Source organism: Balaenoptera borealis (genome assembly GCF_965194805.1).
Source record: "Balaenoptera borealis genome assembly, chromosome: 15".
NCBI lineage: Eukaryota > Metazoa > Chordata > Mammalia > Artiodactyla > Balaenopteridae > Balaenoptera > Balaenoptera borealis.
The window spans coordinates 16,321,076-16,336,612 of NC_138871.1; positions in this window are offsets into that span (position 1 = coordinate 16,321,076).

A 15,537-nucleotide genomic window follows, 5' to 3' on the forward strand; every position below is an offset into this window, starting at 1 on the left:
AGAGTAGTTTGGAACTTAGAAGCTTTTAAAATTTTCTGCCTAATGCCTTCCTTAACTTTGCCCTGTAACAGTTCAAACCCAAGTGTACGTAGGCTGCACCATAATTAAAGTACTTGAACAAACAGCATATGGACAAGGATATACCCAGCTATTAACAAAGAAGAGGATGCTTTAGGATATAATTTTGTTCTCCCATAAGTGGAAGCAAATTTCAAACAAGAAATTTCTGTTTTGAACTTTCCTATCTCCATGATTAAGTTTTGAGGCTTTGCTATTTTGGAAACAAAAAGCTTTTAGATTAAAACCACTTTCAGTGCAGTGTTTCTCTTCATGATAAATGGGCATGTTTCACATTGGGAGGTTAAAAGGTGAGAAAAGGCTAAACTGAAACCATCTTCACAGCACAGTGTTTCACTTAATGATAAATGACACTGTTTCAACTGGGGGAGGATGAAAGATTTTACACTTGCTTTGAAGCAGAGAAATAACAAGTGCTCACTACTACTGATTATAGATGTGTCTAACAAAGTGGGGGTAAATGGCTGAGTACAAGCCACCATTACACTGAGAAAATATTATTTTTTTCTCTTCTGAAAAACATATTTTGTGCTGCTTAGGAAATCACTTATGTTGTTGTCCATAGAAGAAAAAAATTTTAAATATATGAAAATTAAAAGTTTTAATTAAGTCTTTTTATTTTTTCATATAAAATTTTAGAAAAAAAAAAAAAAACAGGACAAGAATCAACCAAAACCATCAGTTTCCTAGTCTCCAAAGCCTTATGATTTTGAGCCTTTGTAACCTGAATCATACCTTGAAGAACTTTACCCTACTGTGGTCAAACATACTATACCCATAAGAAGGGAAATTATTACATAATTTTTTGATCTGATTCTTGGGTCCACAAGAAGAGCTTAAACATATAAAACGGAGTGCTTTCAGTGGAAGAAAATGACAAGCAAGAAAGAAGACGTGAGCTATTGTCTGAACATATTCAAGTGCCATGGTGTCTACCCACACAGATGGATTTTCATTCAAAGGTTGCTCATATGAGGATTTCCCATTTCTTGAAAAAAACAATCCATCCACACTTACTCCATCTTCCCATGCATCTGACTGAAATTATTAGAGTGAATACAGCACATAGAGTTAGTATTGTTCATAAACTCTTGCTACCATTTAAAATGACAGTATGAGTTATTTAGAGATTCCAAACAAACTATAATAAGAGAAATCAGACTGTTTAGCATACCTAGACTCCTTTTGCATGAATAAATACAACAGTTCTTTATTTCTCCTTGGTTTACCAGTAAATTTATTCCTCTAAGCTCTAGTTCTTACCCTAAGGTTTTTTTTTTTTTTCTTCCCAATCTTATGTCCCAAATCTCTCTCTCCTGGTTCATTGGCCTGATTAGTACATCTTGTACATCTTGATATCCTGCCATAATCCACTCCCAAACTTAGAAATTTAAAAATCAACCTTTCTTTTCTTGCCTGCTGTATCTTTGCAGACTAAAAATAACAGGAAGAAGAACAAGGAAACATCTTGCAGTGTGATCCACGCCCATCAATTTCCGGTCATGATGTAATTCCCACAGTACTGTCACAGAGGCAAGCCCTCATTCTAATAGAAACCCTGCTTGGCTTCCAAATTAGATTGATGCTTCAGTACCCACTCTGCAATATTGCACTCTGCAGTATTGATTGCTGTCTGAATCAGCCCTGGGCTTACTGGGTCTTTTGAATACAGTGTCATAGGCTGTCTGTGGAGCCTGGTGAGTTATCCCAAATTTAATCGTAATCTTCCCAGTCCAAGTAGGTTCCATTGCTATATTCATACGATCTCTTCACTCTTCTAGAACAAACCATTTTTCAATTTATTTTTTGTTGTTATGGGGGTAAATACTGGGTTTAGTATAATTGCATTAAATGAGTCACAAGTATTTCAATGTCTCTCGTTAACTTTTCTTTTCCTTTCTTTTCCTTTCCTTTCTTTTCTTTTCCTCTCCTCTTTTTTTTTTTAACATCTTTATTGAAGTATAATTGCTTTACAATGGTGTGTTAGTTTCTCCTTTATAACAAAGTGAATCAGTTATACACATACATATGTTCCCATATCTCTTCCCTCTTGCATCTCCCTCCCTCCTACCCTCCCTATCCCACCCCTCTAGGTGGTCACAAAGCACCGAGCTGATCACCCTGTGTTATGCGGCTGCTTCCCACTAGCTATCTATTTTACATTTGGTAGTGTATATATGTCCATGACACTCTCTAACCCTGTCATATCTCACCCCTCCCCCTCCCCATATCCTCAAGTCCATTCTTTAGTAGGTCTGTGTCTTTATTCCCATCTTGCCACTAGGTTCTTCATGACCTTTTTTTTTTTTTTTCTTAGATTCCATATATATGTGTTAGCATACTGTATTTGTTTTTCTCTTTCTGACTTACTTCCATCTGTATGACAGACTCTAAATCCATCCACCTCATTACAAATACCTCCATTTCATTTCTTTTTATGGCTGAGTAATATTCCATTGTATATATGTGCCACATCTTCTTTATCCATTCATCCGATGATGGACACTTTGGTTGCTTCCATGTCCTGGCTATTGTAAATAGAGCTGCAATGAACATTTTGGTACATGACTCTTTTTGAATTATTGATTTCTCAGGGTATATGCCCAGTAGTGGGATTGCTGGATCGTATGGTAGTTCTATTTGTAGTTTTTTAAGGAACCTCCATACTGTTCTCCATAGTGGCTGTATCAATTTACATTGCCACCAACAGTGCAAGAGTGTTCCCTTTTCTCCACAGCCTCTCCAGCATTTATTATTTGTAGATTTTTTGATGATGGCCATTCTGACCGGTGTGAGATGATACCTCATTGTAGTTTTGATTTGCATTTCTCTAATGATTAAGGATGTTGAGCATTCTTTCATGTGTCTGTTGGCCATCTGTATATCTTCTTTGGAGAAATGTCTATTTAGGTCTTCTGCCCATTTTTGGATTGGGTTGTTCGTTTTTTTGTTATTGAGCTGCATGAGCTGCTTGTAAATCTTGGAGATTAATCCTTTGTCAGTTGCTTCATTTGCAAATATTTTCTCCCATTCTGAGGGTTGTCTTTTGGTCTTGTTTATGGTTTCCTTTGCTGTGCAAAAGCTTTTAAGTTTCATTAGGTCCCATTTCTTTATTTGTGTTCTTATTTCCATTTCTCTAGGAGCTGGGTCAAAAAGGATCTTGCTGCGATTTCTGTCATAGAGTGTTCTGCCTATGTTTTCCTCTAAGAGTTTGATAGTGTCTGGCTTTACACTTAGGTCTTTAATCCATTTTGAGTTTATTTTTGTGTATGGTGTCAGGGAGTGTTCTACTTTCATACTTTTACATGTACCTGTCCAATTTTCCCAGCACCACTTATTGAAGAGGCTGTCTTTTCTCCACTGTATATGCTTGCCTCCTTTATCAAAAATAAGGTGACCATATGTGCGTGGGTTTATCTCTGGGCTTTCTATCCTGTTCCATTGATCTATATTTCTGCTTTTGTGCCAGTACCAAACTGTCTTGATTACTGTAGATTTATAATATAGTCTGAAGTCAGGGAGAGCCTGATTCCTCCAGCTCCATTTTTCGTTCTCAAGATTGCTTTGGCTATTCGGGGTCTTTTGTGTCTCCATACAAATTGTGAAATTTTTTGTTCTAGTTCTGTGAAAAATGCCTGTGGTAGTTTGATAGGGATTGCATTGAATCGGTAGATTGCTTTGGGTAGTAAAGTCATTTTCACAATGTTGATTCTTCCAATCCAAGAACAAGTTATATCTCTCCATCTATTTGTATCATCTTTAATTTCTTTCATCAGTGTCCTATAATTTTCTGCATGCAGGTCTTTTGTCTCCTTAGGTAGGTTTATTCCTAGATATTTTATTCTTTTTGTTGCAATGGTAAAAGGGAGTGTTTTCTTAATTTCACTTTCAGATTTTTCATCATTAGTATATAGGAATGCAAGAGATTTCTGTGCATTAATTTTGTATCCTGCTACTTTACCAAATTCATTGATTAGCTCTAGTAGTTTTCTGGTGGCAGTTTTAGGATTCTCTATGTGTAGTATCATGTCATCTGCAAACAGTGACAGCTTTACTTCTTCTTTTCCGATTTGGATTCCTTTTATTTCTTTTTCTTCTCTGATTGCTGTGGCTAACACTTCCAAAACTATGTTGAATAATAGTGGTGAGAGTGGGCAACCTTGTCTTGTTCCAGATCTTAGTGGAAATGGTTTCAGTTTTTCACCATTGAGGACAATGTTGGCTGTGGGTTTGTCATATATGGCCTTTGTTATGTTGAGGAAAGTTCCCTCTATGCCTACTTTCTGCAGGGCTTTTATCATAAATGGGTGTTGAATTTTGTCGAAAGCTTTCTCTGCATCTATTGAGATGATCATATGGTTTTTCTCCTTCAATTTGTTAATATGGTGTATCACGTTGATTGATTTGCGTATATTGAAGAATCCTTGCATTCCTGGAATAAACCCCACTTGATCATGGTGTATAATCCTTTTAATGTGCTGTTGGATTCTGTTTGCTAGTATTTTGTTGAGGATTTTTGCATCTATGTTCATCAGTGATATTGGCCTGTAGTTTTCTTTCTTTGTGACATCTTTGTCTGGTTTTGGCATCAGGGTGATGGTGGCCTTGTAGAATGAATTGGGGAGTTTCCTCCCTCTGCAATATTTTGGAAGAGTTTGAGAAGGATAGGTGTTAGCTCTTCTCTAAATGTTTGATAGAATTCGCCAGTGAAGCCATCTGGTCCTGGGCTTTTGTTTGTTGGAAGATTTTTAATCACAGTTTCAATTTCAGTGCTTGTGTTTGGTCTGTTCATATTTTCTATTTCTTCCTGGTTCAGTCTCGGTAGGTTGTGCATTTCTAAGAATCTGTCCATTTCTTCCAAGTTGTCCATTTTATTGGCATAAAGTTGCTTGTAGTAATCTCTCATGATCATATGTATTTCTGCAGTGTCAGTGGTTACTTCTCCTTTTTCATTTCTAATTCTATTGATTTGAATCTTCTCCCTTTTTCTCTTGATGAGTCTGGCTAATGGTTTGTCAATTTTGTTTATCTTCTCAAAGAACCAGCTTTTAGTTTCATTGATTTTTGCTATTGTTTCCTTCATTTCTTTTTCATTTATTTCTGATCTGATCTTTATGATTTCTTTCCTTCTGCTAGCTTTGGGGTTTTTTTGTTCTTCTTTCTCTAATTGCTTTAGGTGCAAGGTTAGGTTGTTTATTCGAGATGTTTCCTGTTTCTTGATGTAGGCTTGTATTGCTATACACTTCCCTCTTAGAACTACTTTTGCTGCATTCCATAGGTTTTGGGTCGTCGTGTCTCCATTATCATTTGTTTCTAGGTATTTTTTGATTTCCCCTTTGATTTCTTCAGTGATCACTTCGTTATTAAGTAGTGTATTGTGTAGGCTCCATGTGTTTGTATTTTTTACAGATCTTTTCCTGTAATTGATACCTAGTCTCATAGCGTTGTGGTCGGAAAAGATACTTGATACTATTTCAATTTTCTTAAATTTACTAAGGCTTGATTTGTGACCCAAGATATGATCTATCCTGGAGAATGTTCCATGAGCACTTGAGAAAAATATGTATTCTGTTGTTTTTGGGTGGAATGTCCTATAAATATCAATTAAGTCCATCTTGTTTAATGTATCATTTAATGTTTGTGTTTCCTTATTTATTTTCATTTTGGATGATCTGTCCATTGGTGAAAGTGGGGTGTTAAAGTCCCCTACTATGATTGTGTTGCTGTCGATTTCCCCTTTTATGGTTGTTAGTATTTGCCTTATGTATTGAGGTGTTCCTATGTTGGATGCATAAGTATTTACAATTGTTATAACTTCCTCTTGGATCGATCCCTTGATCATTATATAGTGTCCTTCTTTGTCTCTTGTAATAGTCTTTATTTTAAAGTCTATTTTGTCTGATATGAGAATTGCTACTCTAGCTTTCTTTTGATTTCCATTTGCATGGAATATCTTTTTCCATCCCCTCACTTTCAGTCTGTGTGTGTCTCTAGGTCTGAAGTGGGTCTCTTGTAGACAGCATATATATGGGTCTTGTTTTTGTATCCATTCAGCCAGTCTGTGTCTTTTGGTGGGAGCATTTAATCCATTTACATTTAAGGTAATTATTGATACGTATGTTCCTATCCCCATTTTCTTAAATGTTTTGGGTTTGTTATTGTAGGTGTTTTCCTTCTCTTGTGTTTCTTGCCTTGAGAAGTTCCTTTAGCATTTGTTGTAAAGCTGGTTTGGTGGTGCTGAACTCTCTCAGCTTTTGCTTGTCTGTAAAAGTTTTAATTTCTCCATCAAACCTGAATGAGATCCTTGCTGGGTAGAGTATCCTTGGTTGTAGGTTTTTCTCCTTCATCACTTATCCTGCCACTCGCTTCTGGCTTGCAGAGTTTCTGCTGAAAGATCAGCTGTTAACCTTATGGGGATTCCCTTGTGTGTTATTTGTTGATTTTCCCTTGCTGCTTTTAATATGTTTTCTTTATATTTAATTTTTGATAGTTTGATTAATATGTGTCTTGGCATGTTTCTCCTTGGATTCATCCTGTATGGGACTCTCTGTGCTTCCAGGACTTGATTAACTATTTCCTTTCCCATATTAGGGAAGTTTTCAACTATAATCTCTTCAAATATTTTCTCAGTCCCTTTCGTTTTCTCTTCTTCTTCTGGGACTCCTATAATTCGAATGTTGGTGCATTTAATGTTGTCCCAGAGGTTTCTGAGACATCCTCAGTTCTTTTCATTCTTTTTTCTTTATTCTGCTCTGCAGTAGTTATTTCCACCATATTATATTCCAGGTCACTTATCCGTTCTTCTGCCTCAGTTATTCTGCTATTGATCCCGTCTAGAGTGTTTTTAATTTCATTTATTGTGTTTTTCATCGTTGCTTGGTTCCTCTTTAGTTCTTCTACATCCTTGTTAAATGTTTCTTGCATTTTGTCTATTCTATTTCCAAGATTTTGGATCATCTTTACTATCATTATTCTGAATTCTTTTTCAAGTAGACTGCCTATTTCCTCTTTATTTGTTAGGTCTGGTGTGTTTTTACCCTGCTCCTTCACCTGCTGTGTGTTTTTGTGTCGTCTCATTTTGCTTATCTTACTGTGTTTGGGGTCTCCTTTTCACAGGCTGCAGGTTCGTAGTTCCCGTTGTTTTTGGTATCTGTCCCCAGTGGCTAAGGTTGGTTCAGTAGGTTGTGTAGGCTTCCTGGTGGAGGGGACTAGTGCCTGTGTTCTGGTGGATGAGATTGGATCTTGTTTTTCTGGTGGGCACGTCCACATCTGGTGGTGTGTTTTGGCGTGTCTGTGACTTTATTATGATTTTAGGCAGCCTCTCTGCTAATGGATGGGACTGTGTTCCTGTCTTGCTAGTTGTTTGGCATAGGGTGTGCAGCACTGTAGCTTGCTGGTCGTTGAGTGAAGCTGTGTCTTGATGTTGAGATGGAGATCTCTGAGAGATTTTCGCCATTTGGTATTACATGGAGCTGGGAGGTCTCTTGTGGACCAGTGTCCTGAAGTTGGCTCTCCCACCTCAGAGGCACAGCCCTGATGCCTGGCTGGAGCACCAAGAGCCTTTCATCCACAGAGCTCAGAATATAAGGGAGAAAAAAATAGAAAGAAAGAGGATAAAATAAAATAAAATAAAGCTATTATAATAAAAAGTAAGAAAAAAAATTATTAAGAGTAAATGTATTCAGAAAATTTCTTTTTAATTTTCAAAAATAGATTTATTAATTTTTTACAATAAAAAATAAGAAAAAAATTCTTAAGAAAAAAATGTAAGAAAAATTTTTTTTTAATTTTTTAAAATAAAAAATGAAAAAACTTATTAAAAATTTTTTTTAATTTCTAAAAATAGAAAAGAAGGAAAAAATTATTAAGAAAACATATATTAGGAAAAAAAAAATTTTAAGTAAAAAAAAAAAAAAAAAACGGACGGACCTAAGCCTAGGACTAATGGTGAAAGCAAAGCTATACACACAAAATCTCACCCAGAAGCATACACATATACACTCACAAAAAAGGGAAAATGGGAAAAATTAATATATCCTGCTCCCAACGTCCACCTCTTGAATTTGGGATGATTCATTGTCTATTCAGGTATTCAACAGATGCAGGCACATCAAGTTGTTTGTGGAGCTTTAATCCGCTGCTTCTGAGGCTGCTGGGAGAGATTTCCCTTTCTCTTCTTTGTTCGTACAGCTCCCAGGATTCAGCTTTGGATTTGGACCCGCCTCTGCATGTAGGTCGCCTGAGGGCATCCGTTCCCGGCCCAGACAGAACGGGGTTAAAGGAGCAGCTGCTTCGGGGGCTCTGGCTCACTCAGCCCGTGGGGAGGGAGCGGTACGGAGGAGGAGGGGTGAGCCTGCGGCGGCAGAGGCCGGCGTGACGTTGCAGCAGCCTGAGGCGCGCTGTGTGTTCTCCCAGGGAAGTTGTCCCTGGATCACGGGAGCCTGGCAGTGGCAAGCTGCACCGGCTCCCGGGAGGGGCGGTGTGGAGAGTGACCTGTGCTTGCACACAGGCTTCTTGGTGGCAGCAGCAGCAGCCTTAGCGTCTCATGCCCATCTCTGGGGTCTGCGCTGATAGCCACGGCTCACGCCCGTCTTTGGAGTTCGTTTAGGCGGTGCTCTGAATCCCCTCTCCTTGTGCACCGTGAAACAAAGAGGCAAGAAAAAGTCTCTTGCCTCTTCGGCAGCTGCAGACTTTTTCCCGGACTCCCTCCTGGCTAGCACCCAAGCCTGAGCCTCAGCTCCCAGCCCCCACCCGCCCCGGCGGGTGTGCAGACAAGCCTCTCAGGCTTGTGAGTGCTACTCAGCACCGATCCTCCGTGCAGGAATCCCTCCGCTTTGCCCTCTGCACACCTGTGGCTGCGCTCTCCTCCGTGGCGCCAAAGCTCCCCCCTCTGCCACCCGCAGTCTCTGCCCATGAAGGGGCTCCTAGTGTGTGGACACCTTTCCTCCTTCACGGCCCCTTCCCACTGGTGCAGGTCCCTTCCCTATTCTTTTGTCTCTGTTATTTCTTTTTTCTTTTACCCTACCCAAGTACGTGGGGATTTTCTTGCCTTTTGGGAGGTCTGACGTCTTCTGCCAGCGTTCAGTGGGTGTTCTGTAGGAGCAGTTCCACGTGTAGATGTATTTCCACTGTATCTGTGGGAAGGAAGGTGATCTCTGCATCTTACTCTTCCGCCATCTTGCCCCTCGGATCCTCCTCTCCTCTTCAATGTTGTTTTCTTCCCACCTCTCCCTTCCCCTCCCCTCCTAATTTTCTTTCCTTTCCCTTTCCCTTCCCTTTCCATTTGTTCCTTTCTTCTCCTTCTCTTCTTTCTCTTCTCTTCTTTTCTTTTCAGCAAGGCTAGCCAGGGTGGGTGGTGGCAGAATAGTGAAAGATACCTCAGTTCTTATTAGGTTTTAAAATAATTTTTAGTGTATAAAAAGCCATAAGAGAAAAGAAGACATAGTGTAGCTGTGGTCTTTGACTCTTCCTAACATTCATTTATCAGCTTATGTGACCAAGATTTCTCATCTAAGTTAGAAAAAATAACATTCAACTAGAATACTTTATTATATTGCAGCCCCTGCTAAAGATCAAGCTTCTGCCAAAAGTAATACCTATATTTATATATTATGTATATGCATACATGTGTGTATATATATATATATATATATATATATATATATATATATATATATATATATATTCATATATATGAGATTAGATGTAGATATTTTCCCTTTCATTCTGTGACGCATGCTGTGACGTTATGATATGCTGGCAAGATCCCTCTGTAGGACTGTAGGCTTCATCTTCCCAGCAGCTGAAAGTGCTGAGTGAACATGGCTTTTGGAATCATTTGACCAAGGACAGTTGCCTTCCTCAAGCTAACAGCTTCTCCCTAAGGATAGGCTATAACTAATGACTGGTCAATGTGGGTGCCTTTTCATGCCCAAAATGGGAAATTCTGAAGGACAATTTTGGCTTTAGTTGTCTATTTGGTTTGGTCTATCTTCTCCCTTTGAACAAACCCAATTCTTTCCTTTTCCTTCCCAGGTGGTTATTCCAGGAGCACCCCCAATCAATTTCCTGCATGCTAACCTTTATCTCAGAGTCTGCTCCCCAAGGAACAATGCTGTAACACACTTCATTTTTTTATAGTTTAAAATATTTAAATAGTATTGTTACAAAACTTTGCAAAGTGGGGTCTTTATTTTGATATTCAGGAAGAGCTCAGCTAGGATAATAGAAGCATTACAATTCCATTTATGCAAAAATCAACTAGGATACATAGGTATTAAAGACTGAAAAAGAAAAACATGAGAGTCTCTTCCAAATATAATGTATAATTCAATATCAATCATGTCACTGTAATCCAGCTTGGGAAATAGTGAATTACCAGACAGGGTAGTTGTTCAAAAGAGAACAGATGTCCATATAGGACCTGAGACTCCTTTTGTGTCATGTATCTTTATTCAATTCAGCTACTCTGGGAATAAAAAAATATCTCTGGGCCTAAATTTTTATGCAATGCTTTTGTTCCAAGGAGCTTTAATAGCTCATTCATTCATATAATAATAATTCTAATAAAAATGAAATAGTAACATTTATTGAAAAGTTACCAAGTATCAATTAGATTATCTTAATTATTGCATTGTAAGAGACATTGTCTAAGCTATTCTGAGTGAGTATACTTATCTTCATATCATACATTGGTAAGCTGAGAAACAGAGACACCAAGAAATTGGCTAAGAGTTACCCAGCAATTGGCTAAGAGTCACCCAGCTAAGAAATGACAGCTAGATCCCAGAGCTAACTTCATTTGATTCCAGAACCTTAACAGGTAACTCTACCATGTTCTGCTTCTCAACATGGTAAAGCACTGCCTGTCTAAAAATGCTGAAGGAAAACCCTTCACCAACAAAAAGGGGATTAACTTTGCCTCCTACCATAAACCTGCTGGTTTATTTTTCAATAATTAAAAATGCTGAGAAAGAAAAGAGCAAATTTCCCATTGGAAACATGTGGTCTCTTTGTCATATCAATTCCCACCTCTGTGCACTGTGTTTTATTTCTTCTTCTCCCCCTTCATTCCAAACCTTCTATTCCCTCTAATTCTGTCTTAAGGACAAGTTGGTCCAAAAAGTTATTCCAGATTCTTCCACTCTGCAAAGATTGATAGACAATTTCTTTAAACTTACTTCATCTGCCCAATCTCAAACTGAGATTCATTTTGAACATGTTACATTCTAGATGATTTTACAAACATTATCTTCTATAATCATCACAAAATAATTTGAAGGATGAGTAGTATTACTATTATTTCTATGTACAAATTAGGGAATAGAGACACTGAGCAAATACATGAGACATTCAGTCATATACAAGTAACTGGTCAAGCTGATTTTGAACATAGGGTCTGAATCCAGCACTCCTGCTTTAGCTGCAGTTTCCTATTGTTTGTCCCCTGATAACCTACCTTCTTTTAATTCTATTTGTGCATTTTCTTATTTCAGGTATAACCTAAGTGATAAGTTAAACTAAGATTCATACATGCAGATTTTTGTCTCTCAAATATTAGGTTAAGTTCCCTCGATGTGGTCAAGGCCTAGGTCTACTTCTCCTGGTCACTCACCAGTCCTCACAAGCCTCACTAGTGGAACAACCGATGTTAGGTTAGGTCAGCTAGAACTAACTTCTTGAATACTTTTGAGAATTACCCTGTGGATGGAAATGTGACTCTTAGCATGTTTATAAGTCAAAGGTGTATACACTTGCTGTTTTTTAATTGAAAAATATTTTCTTTTTTTCCTTATTAGATCATATCATTCTGCTTATCACTGTATACAGGGAGAAATGAGCAGTAGCACATCACATGTCTACTTTTCCCCAAACTCTGTGGCATCCTCACAAGAAGGTAGGTATCTTCCTGACAACACTTTATACAAACCTGTTGTCCTCAGCTGATGAGTTCAAACTTCTTCATAAATGAGTCATGACATTCAATTAATTAAAGTGAGACCACTGAAGGGGAGAGAGGTTATGATATAACTTAAAAAACAAAGCTTTTGGGCTTCCCTGGTGGCGCAGTGGTTGAGAATCTGCCTGCTAATGCAGGGGACACGGGTTCGAGCCCTGGTCTGGGAAGATCCCACATGCCGCGGAGCGACTAGGCCCGTGAGCCACAACTACTGAGCCTGCGCGTCTGGAGCCTGTGCTCCGCAACAAGAGAGGCCGCGATAGTGAGAGGCCCGCGCACCGCGATGAAGAGTGGCCCCCACTTGCCTCAACTAGAGAAAGCCCTCACACAGAAACGAAGACCCAACACAGCCAAAAATAAATAAATAAATAAATTAATAAAAACAAAACAAAAAAGAAAAAAAAAGCTTTTTTGGTGAATTTTAAACTTCCCAGTGAGTCAGATGGGAAATATATTTTGAAAAAAGTCAAATGACTTCATTCATTTTTTTTTCTGTGACTAACTTTAGATATGATCAAAGGGGCATAAGAGATTAAAATATATATATATCTCTGTTTTCTAGTGTCTCTGCAATTTAGCTATAGGTATTGTGCTTGAGTCCTGGAAGATTTTCCCCACATGTCACAGAAAATTGAGATTCTATTTTTGATTATCAATATTCAACTGGCTATTTGCAACACAAATCCAAACAGCACATTATGAAATGCATTGATCCCTAAAGCACCATTGATACTAATAGCTCAGCAAAGAAACTGTATTTAATTATTTACTGTAATGACTTTTAGTAGAAAATCAAGATGTCTGGTTTTTATTAGGTTTGTTTGGCTCTTTGCTGCTTTGTTAAGGGCTTAGGCCTTTTTTTACAAAACAAATCAACATAACTGGTGGTTATGAGAAAAACCCAGTCTTTTGGTTTTGGAAAGATCTATAGCCATGAAACCTAATCAGAGTATGTGCAGTTTTGGAGCTAATCACATAGAAATTTGCTGACTGCCTCCTCACAAGCCTATCTCCCTGCCTTCCTATGTTTTATTTTTTGCTTGTTTGTTTTTTTCTATTCAAATAAAGACATCCTTTAATATGTGGAATCTCCCAAACTCCTTTTTCCCTTAGGGGTAAACAATAGAGCTGTTAGTTCAATAAAATTAGTACAGGAACTATGAGGCCTCCACTGTGTACACACAATCCTACGTGTCAGTTTCACTTCAAAACATAAAGCCCATATGACAAAGCTATTTCTTTCTTAAAAAATGTTCAAATGTGTAAAATTCTTTTTTACACTTTTTCTCCAGTGTGTATATCTGTATTCTCAAGTGCTCAAGTCTTTGTTTTTAAAGGGTGACAAATTCTTTTTGTTTCTGAGTGATGCCACATTTGATGCTATGGAAAGGAGATTCCTTGTCAGGTCGGAGTAAAAATGTCAAGTGAAAACGAATTTGTTTTAGCTGACTTGGGAAGGTGGGAAGTCACAGTTAAACTTCTAGGCCTCTAAGGTAGTGTTTCTCAAACTTGAAGGTACATAAGAATCAACAGGAAGACTTGTTAAAGACAGATAGCTGGGCCCTCCCCACAAGGTTTCCAAAGGTTGGGATGGGATCCGAGAATCTGCATTCCTCACAAGTTCACTCGTGATACAAATGTGATTATAACCGGGACCTCACTTTGAGAACCACTTAGGAACACCTTACTTGCAGTCATATTTTTTTGTCTTGTCTCATGCAGTATAATTTTCTAAAACAATGATTTCCAACATATATCACTTGGAAGATTTCACATAAAGTTAATTTCTCAGGCTGCTCTAAAAAAATACAACTGGAAACTCTGGCAGCATGGAGTCCACACTCATACATCACAAGAATCTTCCAGAACTGAGGAGTAGCAGTCTCTTTTCGGTGGTGAGATGTGTCTTCTCCAACTATTTTGGTCTACTTGTCTTTAATTTTTACTCTTCTAAGTCCCCCAAATTTTGATATACAGATTTCATTGTCACTTATTTCTAAATACTTTTAAATTTCCTTCTTTATTTCTAACTTTAAATTGAATTTACTTTTTAACTTATGGGTTAAAAGTGTGCTCTTTCCAAGTATAAAATATATATTATATATATAAAATTATCTTTTAATTATTGGCTGTAGCTATTTGCATTGTATTAAGAAAATATGCTTTATATAATATCGTTTAACACAGGATATATTATGATACACTTAACTTGAAAATTTTGAGATTTTTTATTTGGAATTTATGTGGTCAATTTTTATAAATATTTTATATGTGAGCATCAAAAGAATTATTATTATATATTTGTTGCTTTTGGGGTTCAGTACACATATATTAGATTACAATTGCTTTTTATTTTATAATACTTCTATGGATAATACTTTTTCTCTGCTTGTGTGAGTCTCCCACAATGATTATGGATATGTCAACTTATGCTTAAGAACATTTTAATTTTGCTCCATTCAATTGTCCCCAAACCAGGAACAGTTTTCTGATTTCTACTGCCATAAATTTGTTTTACCTGTTTTTGAACTTCTAAAAAATGTAAGCATACAGTGTGTACATTTTTGGCTGTCTGGTTTCCTTTCTGAAAATGTTTTTGAGAGTCATCCACGTGATTGCATGCATCAGTAGTTCATTATTTTTTTAATTGCTGTGTAGTATTCCATTGTATAAATATATCATGATTGTTTATCATTCTCCTGTGAACAGATATTCAGAGAGTTTCTAGTGTTAAGATATTACGAATCCTATTTTTACTTCTATTAGTTCCTGCTTAGCTTCTTTTATCTGCCTAGCATGTATTCCAAGGAGCACTTAAGTTCCACTTTGCTGATGTATTACTGATTTATTGACGATGATTTTCAAAGAGTTTTTTCCTCACAACCTGTCAGTTAGTCACTCAGTAAAACTTTATTGAGAATGTATCACATATATGACACTAGAAATCTAAAATCAATTCAGTACTTAAGATCCCAAATATATAGAATTTATAATATGTGAGTTTAGTACTATAAATCAAAATTAAAATTTATAATAAATGCATGAAAGCCACAAAATAGGAGATAAATACCAAGTGGTGTTCAGTAGATAATGAGATTCATCTTAGTGTGGTGAATGAAAAAGGGGCCTCACTGAAAATTATAGTCTAGGAATTTGGTGTTGATAATGAGTATCATTTTGGTAATCAGACATTGGAGGGGAAAGAAACATTTAATTCAGAAGAATTAACATAAATAAAGGCTTCCATGCAGGGATATTTTTATATTATATGTTATTCTATGTTAAAAATCTTACACTTTTTATATATTAATAACATGTTAAATCACTATGTAAAACACAAGGGCTATAGAAATTTTAGTATTATTTTGAAAAATCAGTGCATGAAATTGGGGAATTATTCCTTCAGTTTGCCTGAAATGGAAAGTGTATGAAGAACATTTCTGGGAAATAACCTGCACTGTAGATTGAGATTATCTCCAGACATAGAAAAAATAAAATTT